A 16,622-nucleotide genomic window follows, 5' to 3' on the forward strand; every position below is an offset into this window, starting at 1 on the left:
CAGTAAAGGGTTAAACTTTTGATGCTCGGAATCAAGTGACAAAACAACATGGTGCCGATCTCAGCGGAGATTGTCTCTGGTAAGAAACCTTATTAAGTTTTTAAATTGAAACCTGTTTGAGTCAAAAGACGAGTCTCTAGTGTCATCCGATTTGCCATGTTAAAAATTTGAGCAATTTATTGCGAAATGGCATGCTGCTCAACACAATGACCACTGATGTGGAATATAGGGCTATTTTTCCCTTAGAGATCCTATTTTTACTGTGCATTATCACACTGAGAATCAATGGTTTTATCCAAAAGCTGAAACATTTTGCTTTCAGAGGCTTTATATTGAGTAAGGATGAAAATAAGGTGCATTTCGATCATTTCTTAGACCAGTGCAGACAGACAGCACACTGGAGGTTAAGTCATTCACTAAATAGGGAGCAAGGGAGCATCCTGTAGCTTTCCTATGCAGCCAAGTGCATTCACTCCTAACATCCAACCAAATGTTAAGTTTCAGGCTGCAGATGATGGACCACTCAACATGGTTGGCAGACATGGGACAATGGTAATCAGTACGTAGATTCAGAATTTACAGTATAATGCTAAATTTTATTTTAACTGGTTGGCAATGATTGCGTTAGCACTGGCTATCACTTGTTTGTTTGACAGTGCAATGAGAGAACATTGAGATTTTGTTGCCAATGTACAAAAACAACAACAACAACAACAACAACAAAAACATCAACAACATTGTGACATAAAAGTAAAATCAAGTCAAATAATTTTTATTTGCATAGTTTTTTATTTGTGCTTTTACCAATACACATTGTCCCAAAGCAGCTTTATGTTCATTCATGTTATGTATATTGTGACCATGACCAATGTACAGTATATTGGTCAAGCGAGTGGTTTAAAATTCCATAAATATTAAATAATATAAAAGCTTATTTCTTTACACACAACAAAAATGGGACGTCAGCTAGGTGGGACACCTGTAAATCTCTAGACATCTCCAATGTGTATGGCCGGGAATATCCTATACCTGAAAATCTCAGTGCTCCACCAGTGTCCGGATGTTTATGTGACTCCACACACATGATGGAGAAATTGCCACACACAGGTCGTACACCTTAAATGTGACAGGGATGCCATGCCAATTTTATCCAGGAAATCTGCCTTTTCATGCAGTGGACAATGGTATTCTGTGTTCGGTCTGTCTTTTTGATACAATGGCAGCTTAGAGGTACCCTATATAAAAAAACCTATTTAAAAAAAAGTGTCAAAAAAGCAGTCCATGCAATTTTAGTTACTTCCGAATATCAACAAATACTAATGAGATCACACAGAACAAGCATAGGTTGAACAACCAGGAACCGATGAAACCAGATGCAGAGGCTCAAAGGATGGTGGCAGAACTCCAGGAGTAAGGAGAGGTGCACTGAGCGGTGGCAGATGGAGTTGTGTGTATCGTATTAGCCTGGCAAGAAACCATAGTGCGGCCCTGATGTGCTAACAAACCTTAATTAAATGACCTAGAAAGAGAAAGTAGCATGTAATCAAATGACCTGGAGGCAAAAAAATTAAGACTGAAAGTCAACAACCCTCAGGTCAAAATAAATCAGCTAACGTTATAATACGAGAGCTGTGAGCTGGCATGAAATCTAATGACGAGAGAAGGCCGGGCGTGACCACACCATGGCTGACTGGCAGAGAGTGGTCAGTGTTCCTGTGGTAGTTAATCAGCAAGGATACCACTGAGAGATTCCAACATTGTGGACATCTGGCTTATTCCCATCAGCCTTTGAAACACCCATAAAAGCAGTCGGTGCTGGGCAAGAACAAAGTGCCCCGAGGGCATGGGCAGGCAAGATGTTTGGGTAATTTTGCTGTGCCAAGCATTGCAGGTTGGAGAGGAATGGACACAATAAAAGGTGAGGGAAGGAGAAATGACTGCTATTCACACAAATACATGGTGAAAGGAGAAGAGTGGTTATTGACTGATGTGTAAATAGTAAGTAGCCATTTCACAGACATTTTTATCGGAAGGCTTACCTACCGAACAGATCAGCAAAAGGTGTTAGGGTATGGCTGGCTTAATTAGTCATATGGTATTTTTGGCTCAGGTGATTGGATCAAAAACTGATCTTGGGACTGATTGTCAATGAGCAAAGATGGTAAAATTCAAATAGCGTACTTCCGGGGCTACATGCGCCCACCAAGCAACTGCCTTTGAGATGAATGGGAATGCTAACTAATGGCTCTCTTCAGGTATTATAGACCTCCTTGGACCATCATATGTTTTATGTTGGTCCCAAGCATGGGATTCCTCATTCAGACTTTTTAACAATCTTAACTGAAACGACTTGCTTTACATGCACTCTGTGCATGCGTCATGTGCAAGGAAGCATAAACGAGCCACTCTCATGAACATACCAAGGAGATTTCTGATGCCAAGATTATTGCTGATGTCAAGATTAATAGCGAATAAGGAGTTACATTTTGGTTTGTTTCTCACCCAATTCCGATTGTATTGCTACAGAAGACCTAGATTAAATCACTAGAGTCGTATGGATTACGTTTATGCTGCTTTTATGCCCTTTTTGGAGCTTGAAAGTTTTGAACCCCATTGACTTCGAATGGGCAGAAACACATCAAACATCCTTCAAAATGACTTGTAAGTGTTCTGAAGAAGAAAGTAATATGAGATTTAGACAGAATAAGGGTCAGGGACTAGGTACACTGAAAATTATTATTATTATTATTATTATTATTATTATTATTATTATTTGTTTTTTATTTTATTTATTTATTTTTTGCTGAATGCAACTGAAAACCTGAATGAAGTCCCTTTGAATTATTTTAGAGAGAAAACATTACTTCTAAATGCTGTTAACCAGTTAATGTCTGTATTAGTTTGTTCTATCTTTTTTTTTTTTTTTCATGAAACCAAAGAACAAAAGGTTTATCACAGTAAAGTTCGGAAATTACACTACTTCCTGTTGCCTGAGAAATTAAGCTTCTCTCTTTTTAGTAGAACATTATAAAAGTGTTTTTATCCTGACAGAAACCACTGCATCACACATTTCTTCACCTAATTGGACATTATGGGTGTAGCCTTCCATGAGATGCTGAAGCCCTTTTTGACAACTACTGTATATAACCTGTAATTACTACATATAAATGCACAAAGATTTATTAATTGGTTTTAGTTGATTCCAGTTGTATATTTGAAATATTTGAAATACTTTTAGGAATATATTTCATATCAGGATGTGTTTATTGAAAATACAATCTATTATATGTGCTACTATAGTATGCTTGTTATGATTTGTATGCTGATCAATCCCCCACAAAGGGAAAAATTGGATTGCTTATTTTGGTGAGGCAAGTCGCTTATTCTTGGCTTGTTTTTCCAGACCAGTTCACTTGTTTCTCTTGTGAGATCTGGAAACACTGCAGCTGTACAGTATATCACCAACCCTTAGCACAGGGTACTGTCATTTTGAAAAGAATGTTATTTACTGTTCTTTTATTTCATCCTAACTGGCTACCATTTGGAAATGAGGCTGTGGAATGCTGAAAAGGAGCTGAAACTAAAAAAATACAGTTTCTTCTGAGAATGAACCGAAATTAAAAACATTTAGTTTTTAATCCTTGATAAGGGTGAGTAAATGATGGGAGAATTGGTTTAACTATCCCTCTAGTCTGGACCAGCATGGAAATTTATTCTGGTCTAAATTAGTCTTTTCAGCTGGGTTTTAACAGAGACAATCCTGAAACTTGGGATTAAGCACTATGCCCAAGGCCACATTTATGATTACTCATGGATTGCTTTTTGTAGAATTTAAGACTGCAACCATTTAGTCACCAGCCCCAATCACATTTGGCTTTATTGCTTGGTCAGAACCTGAGTTTGACTCCTCTGCCTGAATCAGCAAGCATCTCTTTACATATTTTAGTATTTGGTTCACAACAGTGGTATGTCTGTGCCATTACCATGAGTACAAGTGGCAGCTGTTTACAGCTATAACTAGGTAATGACTGTAGCTAGGAGACTGCAAGCAGCTCATTAAAGGAAATTTCTGTGGAGACAAGCTGCAATGAGCAATACAAAAGGAAATTATATGACATCATCAGTGGTGCAGTGGCATTTGAAAAAGCACTACAAGATAGGCTGGATTGCATTCATACCAACTGCAAACCATACTGAAGTGCAAATGAACCGTACCCCAGACCACCATTTCAAGCTCACCCTAATGTAAAACAGACACACCAAAAGCTCTAGTGTGAAAATGCCCTAAGCCACCTGTAATCTCCCTTAGATGACTATCACACAATGATGCACAAGCTGCAATCCTTTAGAACACACTATATATATCAATCAATATCCACACTGACTGGCTTTTCAGTGAAGGTGTCATGAGGCATGTCCAGAGTTGTAGAAGTCTTAATAGTAACCTTAGACCTTTGATATTAGGGCAGAAATCATATTCTTGATAATATGTTTTGTATTGTTTTCCTGTAAAAATATCTAAAAATCCTTAAAACAACATCAGTTTGATTGATCTTGTTTTAGAAACAACACTGCATAATATATTAAGGTTTTTCAGAGAATGTATTTTTAACATGTGTATTTTGTCTTACTGTACTGGCAGAGTTTTTAGAGTCAAAACAAGTGAAAAAATCTACCAGTGCTGAATAAGTAATCCAAAGTATTTAGAATACATTACTGACCTTGAGTAATCACAAATTACCTTTTACAGCATGTATTCTGTAATCTGTAGTGGAATACATTTCAAAAGTAACCCTCCCAACCCTGCGTATACGTATACATACCTGTATGTGTTTATGTGTGTGTGTGTGTGTTAATGGTAGTGTTCAAGGTTCGAGAGCTTTGCTCTGATACTCATTTCCTGAGTAATGGCAGAGGGGCAAAACATGCAAGCCTGGAGGACACACACACACACATATTTGTTTTATGTCATTGTGGGGACTCTCGATAGACTTCCATGCATCATACATATCTAACAATAATTTCTATCCTCTACCCCTAAACCTAACCCTCACAGAAACCTTTTTGCATTTTTTACATTTTCAAAAAAACATAGTTTAGTATGTTTAATAAGCCATTTCCCTCGTGGGGACCACTAGATGGGCCCCACAAGGTAGGTGATCTCAGGTTTTACTATCCTTGTGGGGACCCAATTGTTGTGGGGACCCCACGTAACTTGTGGGGACCCCATTTGGTCCCCACAATGTAATATAAACATGTACACGTACACACACACACACACACACACACACACACACACACATTAGCCCTTCAGGGAAAGTCCACTCTCAGCTTCACACCATTTATGTGTCAGCATCCTTCAGCCTAAACAAATCTATACTATCGAACTCCAACTGTGATACTTGGTACTGTGGACGCGTGCACGCACACACACACACACACGCACGCACGCACGCACGCACGCACACACACACACGCACACACACACACACACGCACACACACACACACACATATATATGTTGGTTTAGCTATCAGGAATCTCCATAGACATAATGATTTTTATACTGTATGAACTATAGATTCTATCCCCTAACCCTACCCCTAAACCTAACCCTCACAAAAAACTTTCTGCATTTTTATATTTTCAATAAAACATTGTTTAGTATGTTTTTTAAGTGATTAATGTCCTCATAAACCACATTTATAGCATAATACCCTTGTAATTACCATTTACCTAAAAAAAAAGTCCTCGTAAATGACTTAAACCTGCCCACACACACACACACATTCTGATGAGAGGAAATGTTAGTTTAGTTGGTGAGAGGGTGTAGCAAGCAATCTTTAATTATGTCAAATTCTTTCTACAATAATAGTATTATCAAGATTTAATCATATGCAGGTATTTCATTTCATAGTTATTTGCAATTAATTTAATCAGAATCAGAACAACCAGATAACATTTACATGCAAATATGTGTATGTTTGTTTCAGTCTGTAATTGGACAAAGACGTTGTGTATTATTTTGCTCTTCTTATTTCCTCCTTATTGAATTTCTGCTCAAACTGTGGAAATCTTTACTCTGTTACTAATGAACTCATTCCATCTCTCTCTTCATGCCATCTTCACTCTCATCCTTCCTGTTTTCCAAATACCTTGCCTCCCACTCCCTGTCTCACCTCATTTGCAATCTGCTACTCTCTCAAACTTTCTTATCATCAAAAACACCCTTTAGGAATGAACAATCTCTGTAGGTTTTTTTAAAAAAAAAACGTTTTTGCATTACCAACACGAAAGATATAGTGTATAATTTCTGCACCATTAAACAGAATTGAAAATATAATGAATTGTTTCCAACAAAAAACGAAAAATAATTTTTTGCAGAACGTAACCGAAAACGGGAACAAAGTGATTTTCAATTGTACCGGAGTGAAAATGTTATTTTTAAATGCTGGTAACTGATTATAACCAGTTAATTTTGTTGTAATATTTTTTTTCATGAAACCAGAGGCCAAAGGGTTTATCACAGTACATTTTTCGAAACGCATTTCATGTTGCCTGAATAAATGAAACATGCACTTTGATCCTGAAGGAAACTGTTGCATCACACATTTTTTTTTTTTTTTGCCTAATTGCCCATTGTGGATATCACATTCTTTGAATGAAGACCTTTTTAACAACTATAATTACTACATATACTGTACATGCACGGCTAATCCAGATACAAGGAAAACATTATGGCTACGTTCACACAGTCAGTGTTTGGGATTGACAACCATATTTACTTACAGGTGTGAGTCTTGAATGTCCCTTTCATACAACAGCTTACAGTAGCAGTTCGAATACTTTCTGTATGAATGATCAACTGAAGTCACAACCGTATTCTAACAGCAGTAATCATAGTGACAGTGACTAAAAGATAGCGACATCCATAGCACCAGCATGTCTTATCACATTTGCCACTGGGTTATTAATATGAGTCCAATCGAGGCGCAAGTTCATCCATCAGATCATAATTAACCAACTGCGGCTTTGAATGCTTTTTAACCGCATGCAGAGCGCAGCTTTAATATCTCGCAGCTCGCACCTGTGAGCAGCCGGAGGAAGACAGCGGCTGAATCTTCGGATGACACGCAGCTCAAACCTTAGCAGGGACAGGGGTGGAAGAATGAAAAAGGGCACTGATTTTTTGTTTTGTTTTGTTAAATGAGTAGTAATAATATACACTTAACTAATTTCTTTGCTTTTTGAAAAAAAAAAAATTATTATATACTGTACATAATTTTTCATTTTTAATGAAAGTAATAGCCTATTCTTTTATATTTCTCACAAAAAGCACCATGGTATTACATTTATTTTATTATTTTTTTCAGACATGGTCTGTGATAACCCCATGTTTTTGACACATGTCAAAGTAAAACCATGGTATTTTTAAAGTACCTTGGAGTACCATGACGGTATCATCAATGAATATAATAATTATTCAGTACCATGGTATTACCCTTTTTTTGTTATAGGGCTCCAATGTTTTTCTTGTCTCATCATTCTTTTCACTTTCTCTCATCTCTGCTCCCTCACTTCATCCAGTCATCCTAACTGAAACTTCTTATATTATTTTCTCTTTATTTCTTTTAATATTCATATAATGTTATTCTACTGTATTCTGTCATTAATATTTATATACAGTATATACAGGACCTTACAGCAATAATATGGCAGAACCATGGTACAATGATTGTGTCAAGATGGTTCTATGGTTTTGAATGGTTACCATGGCAGACTACATGTCTAAAAATGGTAATACCATGGTATTTTTTCTGAAAGTGATTAGTCTAATGGCTTATTAGATTCAACAAAAAAACCAACTGGCTTTGGCTGAATCAGACAACTCCTTCAGTTAATGGCAGTATTCTATAAAAGACAAATTGAATATCTGTCACTGAAAGCAACGTGACCACTCCTATTATAATTAATAAAGCTGTCTACACTACAATGTGGTAGCAATCGAGTATTATAATTCGATGAACTTACAACACGTGGAGTGGACTTTTTATCTGACCTGTTACTCGTCTGAGGTAATGGAACTTTGATGTTCCGAGATGAATTCCAAACTGAATTTTTTGCTCCCTTGAAGGGCACTGCTGCGGGAGGGGATGCCACTCCAAAGTACGTTCTAAACGAAAGTGAGATAATTAATATTTTCTCAAAGGGCCCTTCCAAAAGACTGCTAACGAAGGGTACATTCATACAGTAATGCCATGTTTCCTTCAGAGTACCCACTTCAAGAGCTCTGCACTTCGGAGTGAGTAGGGCATAGGGAGGATCACTTTCGATTGGAATCCACCCCCGATCTGCTGTAGTGTGCTCTTAAAGGCACCTCCGCTTAATTTCCATTTACACGCCCGTGATTTACAAATAAATCTCATAATAACACATTATTAATGTTATTTTTATATTATTACGAGATTTATTATTATTATTTTTTTATTTAACTAATTTAATTTAAATGTTAAAATTTCTTTCGTTTTTCTGGACTACCAAAATGGCACCTTTAGATTTGTGAATGAAAGGGGCAGTGCCCCTGCTGCCCCCATTCTGTGCATGTCACAGATAAAACCCCACATGAAACACAAGAGACACATGCGTGTACAGTGCAGCGTGTCTCTCACTGTATGTGACGTAACTAACAACTAGTTGTCCAGTACGGTTCCGTTCACACAGCACAGGTTTGCCGAAAATAAGGTTGTGAGACCTGAAAATTTGCAGGTGTCAGTTCGGTTATAGAATGCAGTTGTCACTCTTGTAATTAACCAAACTGTGTGTGAATGTAACCGTATTAAGCACTCAAAACAGGTCAGACAACCGTATTCTTCTGCTGTGTGAATGTGGCCTATTTGATGTAAAAAGTTAATTTCTCAGTTGTTTCCAAGTCTTCACTGAATTATTGTTAGAAATACAGGTTTGATGCTGTCAGGTTTTGACTGAGAAGCGGATCTGTAATTAAAATAGACTTAACTGTTAATTAACTATATGCTTGTTATGATTTCTATGCTGATAAATCCACCACACATGAAAAAAAAAAATTGCTTATTTTCGCTTAGTTTGGCGAGGCAAGTTGCTTATTGTGGGCTTGTTTTTCCAGACCAGATTGCTTGTTTGTCTTGCGAGATCTGGCAACACTGCAACTGGTATTTCACCCATCCCTTAGCACAGAGTATGGCCATTTTAAAAATAACGTTATTAACTGCTCTTTTATGTTGTTCTACCCGGTAACCATTTGGAAAGGACACTGCAGTACTTCTGAACCGAAAAAAATACAGATTTTGCTCAGAAGGAACCGTGCTGCATATTAAGCAAGTATAGGAGAAAGTATTTTAAAATGTGTGAAATAAAATACACACTTCAGCTTTAAGTATACATATGTTTTGAGTATGTAATATCAATGGTTCTTTTGAGATTTTTCTTGACAGGGGTAGTTGTAAGATTAAAGGAAATTATGTGGAGAAGAGGAAGGAAGGAGTTCAAGGAACAATGCAAGCCAAATTTAAATCCACATCACTCACACAGCTCAACATGTACAAGCACGTATGACACTAGGCCAGAGCCTCAACCTTAAAAGGCCATTATTTAATAATCTAGCTAAAGACTAGAGAAACACCGCCGCTCTCTGAACGGCCAAAAATGAATGCACTTGAGCGCTGCAATTCTACAACAAAACTCATTTTCAGTTTTGTGTTCCTCCACTTTTAGTTTGTAATGTTTATTAAAAATGTTGCTAACATGATTTTTGTGATGTTCAGATTTTGCAAAAGATGCACATACATGCACTCTTCGACACACACAGACTCAACTAATTGTATTTCACATGCATTCCTATTTGCTCTGGTCATCATTCATAGTAGGAATATGATGATGGTTGTCTTCCCATAGATCATGGAGACCACAGGGCTCCAGGAGCAGCCAGATTAGAGCCAGAAGGCTGAAGCATCTCTGACTGCGAGAAACCAGTCATCTCTATTGATTACAGTTTGCTGGGAAAATGAACGTCTACTCAGACCGAACATAATCACTTCACAACAAATGCATCACCTGAGAATGAGAATGAGAGAGAGAGAAGAAATTGCTTTCCATTGCTCTCAAGCTGAGTGGGAGTGTTGGCTCAATAAACCACTAGGACACACTCAGTCAACCTGTCTGTTACCTTCTACGCACACAGTTAAGGCATGTGTTTGGTTGTGTGTGCCTTGTCCAGTCTGTGGACAGTGTGTATAGCCCTGCTACCTACCTAGGCAATAGGGCAGCTTTCTGACCATCATGGAACCTCATTAAAGATTGATTTGGGACACTCTGCCAGGCAGCATCTCCCTGCATCATTCTCCTCAAATTGGCATTCTGAATTTTATGAGTGTGTGCTCAGATTTATTGTGCAAGTATGTGTGTGTGTGTGTGTGTGTGTGTGTGTGTGTGTGTGTGTGTGCACATCACATCCTGTTTATCTACTTACCATACCTGTCTCTCTTCTCTGTTTCCTTTACCTCCCATCATAATGACCTGACAGACACGATGAGTTGCAGACGGTGGAGTCAGTGTTTTTGCTGAGGTGGCAAAGTTTCTGTGAAATTTAATGCACCTCCGTCCAATGCAAAGAGAGCAAGATCAAGAGTTCAGTCTATTCCTAATACATTTTTATCATCTTGATTATATAAACTGAATTAACAGTGTTTCGGAGAGTGGGGTATAAAAAGGGGAGGGAAAGGGAGACATTTGAGGACATGGAGAGAAATATGGCATGCTCACTGGGAATCAAATGGTAATTGCTTTAATTTCCTCAAATAAATCTCATGCTAAAAAGAGCTATGCAAGGGAGGTTTTGGTGCAGGTACATGCCAATTGCCAGAATCGTCTCAATGAAGACACATCCAAGTGATAAAAGGGTTGAGTGACAGTAAATTACTGTGGAAAACTGATCCAGATTATGTCTAAAGCTTCCAGCGTCAATTAGGAATATCTGTTTGAAATGCATTCGATTTTGTACATCGGATGTGCGTTTGAATAATGGGGAACAGTAGACTAATGACTTCCTTCACACGAGTCTCACTCACAGATTAAATATATTTTGATCTGAAAATGAGATTAGTTTCCTCATGAGAGTGGCAAGCTTTTAGAGAAAGACAGATCTGGATCTAATGGAGTGCAGTCTCATAGGGGAGATTTATGATGGACCAAACACTGTACAACACTTGTACTTGAATCTTTCTAAATTTCTAAAACTTTCATCAAACAGACAATGTTTCAGATTTAATTGGTAGAATAGTGCTTGTATATTGCTGTTCCAAATTTAAGCAATACCACATGAGCAAGAGTGCTGTTGTTTTAAACATCAGCAGAAAAACAGCACAATTTCAAGTATGATTTTTTGTATTGCAAGTATTGCTTTTTTATTTAAGTAGTTCAACAAACAACTGAATAATATAAAATAACTTATTTTAAGATAAAAATTGACCAATAATTTAATGCCTTCATCTCTGAGAGCAAAAATAGTTCCAAAACAAACCAAAGCCATGGTGTTTCATTCGTAAACAAATCAGCATATTTGAACAAGTCTTTCTCGTTTCCTTTCATTGTTTCAGTCATGAGCGACTGTGTTTTTTAAAAAATTAGTGGAGTCAAAATGATTGAATGACTCACTAATAACAAAAATATATGCTTATTTGTTGCTACCTTGAGTGGTAATGTTCCACCTTGAAAAAAAATGAAAAAATAAGAGAGGAGGGTTCTGATCCCTCCATCCACCAAACATCATCACCAGCAGCCACTGCCATCTGCTTCACACTGTCCCCTACAGAGATTCACACACACACACACACACACACACACACACACACACACACACACACATACACACACACACATATGTTGGTGCGGCTATCCTTATGAGGACTCTCCATAGACATAATGATTTTTATACTGTACGAACTACAGAGTCTATCCCCTAACCCTACCCCTAAACCTAACCCTCACTAAAAACTTTCTGCATTTTTACATTTTCCAAAAAACATTGTTTAGTATGTTTTTAAGTGATCTGAATTATGGGGACGCTAGAAATGTCCTCATAAACCACATTTATAGCATAATACCCTTGTAATTACCAGTTTGTAACCTAAATAAATGTCCTCGTAAACCACCCAAACCTGCCCCCACACACACTAATGTGTTTATGAGTGCAATCATCAACGCCTGTGTGAAAGATCTAAGTTCGTGGGCAATGGAGGAGTCAGGAGACAGCGAACAGTTGAGTATGTATTCTCTACACACACTTCAGATTAACACAAAATAAGAAACGGCTCTCAGTGGCCAACTCAAACAGGGCTTTTCAATACAGGCAGTCTCTGTGTTTTGCTGCTGGTCCTTCAGACACCACTGCTTATAGGCACACTCTCTCCCACACTGATGCTCTGCCATGCCTTTTAAGGTCTCCCTCCGCCATCACTATAATTAGAGACAGGCGTTAGAGTACTCACAACCCAGGTGACGAGCCTTACCACTCTCCCTCTCCCACAGACTGACACATGACCACGCCCCCCATACCACAGCCTGCTAACTCAGCACTAGAGACATTATATAGAAACTAATCTCAAAGTTCCATAAAGGCAAATCAGTTCACTCAGCAGCCATTGTGGCCACGCTCCCCAGGAAGCTAATTTCTATCGAGCAGCTAGGTTGCAAACAAGTATCTATTTGAATTAGCAAAGACTGAAATCTCCAACACTGGTGGCTAAGCATACGAGTGTACATGCTTGACGAAACAAAAACATTAGTCCTTATTCAGCAACTTGTCACCAACATGCCATTAAAAATAAAATAAAAAACAACTTCAGATATGGATAAAACAATTCAGAAACAGATGTAGCATGTCATGCCTCATGAATTTTACTCATAATCTCTTTTCTCTGCTTCATGTGAGACATAATACCAGAGATTGTAGATCAACCATGAACTACAGTTATTAAACACATGGCAGGTGTGAATGAAAGGGCATTATGCTGCAAAGGGTCTCTGGTTTTGATTTCAGGGACTTATAGGCTAGATTTGGAGGCTAAAAATGCGATCGGTGGAAAAGGAGAATGTGGTCTTTAAAGATGTTTTACAACAGCAGAATGGTTTTCCAATTGGACCAGAGAGTGTAAGGTGGAGGTTAGCTGGAAAAAAGGATAATTAAAAAGTAAACACAGGTTTATCTGTAGGTAGGTACACCCGCATATACACACACTCACACAGAATGATTCGATCCTGCTTAATTAATAGCATTAAAGTCAACATTAAATCAGTCCTCTTTTCTTTCTTAAAGCAGTAGTGTGTAATTTTGTGTTAAAATACTGTACATTCTCCTATCCCAGCTTAATATGCAGAGACAAGTAAGCCATGTGTTGGCTGATTCCCTGAAACGTTTAAACAATGTGGCTCTGTGGCGCTATAAAACATTTCTCATTTTGTTTGAGCATCTCAACAAGTTTGCTCAACCAATGGCATGAATTTGGGGTGGGACTATCTGTTCAGTTTTTGTAATTCAATTTAGTAACAATTTCAATGAATTGATTGGTACATGTTATTGCAAAGCAAAAAATAAAAAATAAAAATAAATAAATAAATAAATAAAATAAAATCTCCACCTGTCATATAGATACCACGCATATTTTGTGGATTGTGGTAATGGAATGACCACTTTTTACGATCTAATAAATTCCTGATGGATAAAATCAAGTACTGCCTACTTTTTAATCAATGAATATCTTATTTAACTTGTAAATACTGTAGATCACATTATGGAAGTAAAATGGGTGGCGAATGCCAAAACATGTTGACTCTAAACTCATTCATTTTCATATAACATTTACATTTACATTTATTCATTTGGCAGATGTTTTTATCCAAAGTGAATTACAAAAGAGGAAAACACAAGCGAATCATCTTAAGGAGACAGTGGTATGAAAAGTGCCATATTACGAAGTTTCACTAGCATCAGAATAGTATTCAAAACAGAATAAAGTGCAACAGAATTTTTTTTAATTTTTTTTGACTGGTTAAGTGCTCATGGAAAAGATGTGTTTTTAGTCGTTTTTTGAAGACAGAGAGTGAGTCAGCTTCACGGATGGAGTTGGGAAGGTCATTCCACCAACGTGGTATGATGAAGCTGAAAGTCCGGGAAAGTGTTTTGGTGCCTCTTTGTGTTGGTACAACAAGGCGACGTTCCTTAGCCGACCGCAGGCTTCTAGTGGGTGCGTAGCTCTGCATAAATGATTTTAGGTATGCTGGAGCAGACCCAGTGACTGGTCTGTATGCCAGCATCAGAGCCTTGAATTTGATACATGCATCAACCGGCAGCCAGTGGAGAGAGACAAGGAGTGGTGTAACCTGTGCTCTCTTTGGTTCATTAAAGACCAGACGTGCTGCTGCATTCTGGATCATTTGCAGGGGTCTAATTGCATATGCAGGGAGGCCTGCAATGAGAGTGTTACAGTAGTCCAGTCTAGTTATGACAAGTGACTGGACAAGCAGTTGTGTGGCAGGTTCAGAGAGGAAGGGTCTTATCTTCCTGATACTGTAGAGTGTAAATCTACATAATCTTGCAGTCTTTGAGAAATTTAGTCTGTTGTCGATGTTACCCCTAGATTTCTGACCGATTTGGAAGGCGTTACTGTAGTTGCACCCAGCTGCACGGTGATGTTGTGTTCAACAGCAGGGTTGGCTGGAAAGACAAGGAGTTCAGTCTTTGCTGGGTTGAGTTGCAGGTGGTGTTCCTTCGTCCAGGCCGAGATGTCTGCCAGGCAGGCAGAAATTCGAGCAGTCACTGTGGTGTCATTGGGCTGGAAAGACAAGTAGAGTTGCGTGTCATCAGCGTAGCAGTGGTAAGAGAAACCATGTGCCTGAATGATGGGTCCCAGTGATGTTGTGCATATAGAGAAGAGAAGTGGCCCAAGCACTGATCCCTGAGGTACCCCAATAAGTAGGTGATGTGGCTTGGATACCTCACCTCTCCAGGCTACCTTGAATGACCTACCTGAGAGATAGGAGTTAAACCAGTCAAGCACAGTTCCTGTGATGCCCAGTGAGGAGATGGTAGCGAGTAAGATCTGATGGTTGACTGTGTCAAAGGCTGCAGAAAGGTCCAGCAGAATCAGGACGGATGATCTGGATTCAGCTTTCGCCTGTCTCAACGACTCAGTGACAGACAGCAGGGCAGTCTCGGTGGAGTGTCCACTTTTGAAGCCTGACTGATTGTCATCCTACAGCTTGTTCTGTGAGAGATAGGCAGAGATTTGATTGAAAACTGCCCTTTCAAGTGTTTTTGCCATGAATGGGATGAGAGAGACTGGTCTGTAGTGTTCTATTTGTGTGGGGTTAAGTGCGGGTTTCTTCAGCCGTGGGGTTACTCGAGCCTGCTTAAATTTAGTGGGAAAAGTGCCTGTAAGTAGAGATGTGTTAATTATGTGTGTGAGTGCAGGTAGGATGGATGGAGAAATGGCCTGGAGAAGGTGAGAAGAAATGGGGTCAAGGGAACAGGTGGTGGGGTGGTTGGAGAGGAGGAGTTTAGAGACCTCAGTGTCAGTCAGAGGAGAAAACTTATAGACAGAAGAGTTGCATACAGGAAACAGGTGTTTGACAGGGTGTGGTGCTGAGAATGTATTGCTGATGGTTGTAACCTTATTAGTAAAAAATGTGGCGAAGACATCTGCTGTCAGTGATGTGTCAGGTGGTGGAGGGGGAGGGCAGAGAAGTGTGTTGAATGTTCTAAACAAGCTGCGAGTGTCTGTGGTGCTGTTGATCTTGTTCTGGTAATAGGAGGTTTTTGCAGATTTAACATTATCTGTAAAAGTTGCAAGTAGAGACTGATATTTATCTAGATCTGCTGGATCTTTAGATTTCCGCCATCTCCTCTCAGCTGCCCTGAGGTCAGTCTGATGTTCACGAAGGTCGTCAGACAGCCAGGGGCTGGGTGCTGTAGCACATGCTGGCCTAGAGGAGATAGGACAGATGTTGTCTAGACAGGTTGTTAAAGTAGAGCTTAGTGTGTCTGTGGCAGTGTTTACATCAAGCATGGTAAATACATTTAGTGTGGGAAGAGAGGTACAGACAGCATTGGAAAGGCGTGAGTGTAAAAGAGAACGGAGGTTATGGCGAAAGTAAACCAAAGGTGGAGACTGTTTTAATGTAGATGGGAGGGTCATGTTGAATTGAACAAAGTAGTGATCAGAGACATGTAAAGGAGTAACGAGAATATTTGAGTTGGTACAGTTACATGTAAAAATGAGGTCCAGCTGGTTGCCCGATCTGTGAGTTGCTGTGGTGTGTAGTCTTTCTAAGTCAAATGAGGCCAGGAGAGTATTCAGTTCAGTAGCCTGGGGCTTGTCTTGGTGTATGTTGAAATCACCAACAACCACAAGTGGCCTACCATCCTCCAGTAAGGAGGACAGCAGGACATCCAACTCCTCAAGAAAGTTTGTCAGCTGACCTGGAGGGCAACAGATGACAACAACATGTATTTTTGTGCATTGCATTGTAGTAATAGCATGGAATTCAAAACTAGTATTGTTACATAGTGAAGAGTGTGGTGAAAAAGTCCA

Source organism: Myxocyprinus asiaticus, chromosome 8 (assembly GCF_019703515.2).
Source record: "Myxocyprinus asiaticus isolate MX2 ecotype Aquarium Trade chromosome 8, UBuf_Myxa_2, whole genome shotgun sequence".
NCBI lineage: Eukaryota > Metazoa > Chordata > Actinopteri > Cypriniformes > Catostomidae > Myxocyprinus > Myxocyprinus asiaticus.